A 1,926-nucleotide genomic window follows, 5' to 3' on the forward strand; every position below is an offset into this window, starting at 1 on the left:
TTGAAGTCATTCTCCAGGACCTTAGGAGGAAATACGTAAAATGTTACATGGATTTCTCATTACTTCCTTAAAATCAGTACCTTGAAGTGAAGTTTTTTTCAAAGAGTATGGATTATATGTGGAGACTTTCCAAATATCTTCTTCCTCCTTTCCCCACAACACACACTCCCTCGTGACCCTTGTGTTGCCATGATGAACAGATGTTACTGACTGGCATGTACAGTACTCTACAGGTGAGCTGACGGGGTCTGGTGTTTTATAATTCATTGGTTGGGAGACAGATTTCAGAGTTATATCCCTTTCTTTGTGAAAACTGTAACAACCTTCCACTGGATTCCAGTGGTTTTGTAAATGCTATTAGGTAGAACGCATTTGCATCTTCATTAGTTTGGGTGCCAGGCAAGAAAACAGAAATCATTAGAAAAAATTCTAAACAGATTTGCTATGAGGAAATGTTGACATAGGTGTTGAAGGCTAGAAGACCAAAGGGGAAGGTGAGATTAAATTAGAAATTCCTAATTGCTGGAAATGGCTACCAGTCCTGGAGCTAGTAGAACAGAGGATGGGGGTGGTATTATCAAAGTCTGAGAGCAAACTCACTGGTGGGGATGCCACATGAGGATGGGAAAAGGGAAGGCAGGACCACTGGAGGGGCTGCTGCAATTGGCTCTGGGACTTTTAAAAGGCACAGATGCCTCCCTGGATACCAGATGCAGAGAGTGAGAGAAAAGAACAACAGCTTACCTGTGTTCCACCTTATGATTTTCTGCCTGTGTTTCTTCTTGGAAGAATCATACAGAAAGCCTTTTTACAAGGAAGGCTCAGAAATGTAGTCTGTAGACTCAGGCCAACTATCATCATCAAAGGGCAGAGTTTAGGTGAGTGTGGGGCTCAAAGACTACAGGCAAAGAACCTACACTGCACTTTACCAGGGGAAAAAACAAGTAAACTACAAAAAAACAAAAACAAAAACAAAAAAACCTGACTTACTTGGTTTCTAGTCTTTGACAGACTTGATAGACCCCAGGGTCTATCACAGTAACTGTCATTTAAAATGCTCGATAAATATTTGAATGAACAAATGCCTATTCCTATCCTGATAAATAGTTCAAATCAGTACTCAACTTACATGATTGGCAGGAGATGCAACTGATTTTTAAAGAAACACTTTAATTCATATGCACAAGTTAGTACTGTCTTTTAAAGTATTAGCCCCTCCAAAGTTAACATACCTTCAAATAGTGCTGCCATTACTCAAGGTATATTTAGAACTCCTTTGAAATTGGCTTTCAGAGCTAGTTCTTGAGAAATACATGATAATTAGTAGAATCTATCCCTGCCCACTTTTGGCCTAGTCTGAGTCACTGGTTTTGATCTGGAGGATTTATTAAGTTTCAAAAATTAAATCCACTCTAAAAGAATAAAGACTTGTTGCTAATGTTGGTAAGTACTTGCCACAATTTCCAATTAAACTTGAGGCAACATGATGTCTTAGTCTACTTCTGCTACTTTGAATTTGGAATAAGACGACAAATGTGGTGGATAATAATAGTAATAACTTAAGACAGGTCTTTATTGCCTTTCTATGAAGAGAGGAGAATCACCACTGTGCCCTGCTCATCCGCACCCTCCCTAATTTCAGTAGGCTGTTTCCATATCCCAGGGTTATTTCCAGCTAAGACAAATGTGTAAGCACAAATGTATAAACACAAAAATGCCCCTAGCCCACGACGTCTAGGACATGAACCAAGACCACATTTTACTATCACCCACTCACTTCCCTGGAAGAATCCATGTACTTTTCCATTTGCCATATCCATATGGCATTTTGGTAAAATAGGAAACTTCTCAAGGTCTAGTGAAGTGCGGAGCACAGGCAGATGCAAGGGTTGTTCCCTGGCTGAAGGGAAACGTAAGTAATGACAA

This window comes from Ursus maritimus, unplaced genomic scaffold (genome assembly GCF_017311325.1).
Source record: "Ursus maritimus isolate PB19 unplaced genomic scaffold, ASM1731132v1 scaffold_11, whole genome shotgun sequence".
Lineage (NCBI taxonomy): Eukaryota > Metazoa > Chordata > Mammalia > Carnivora > Ursidae > Ursus > Ursus maritimus.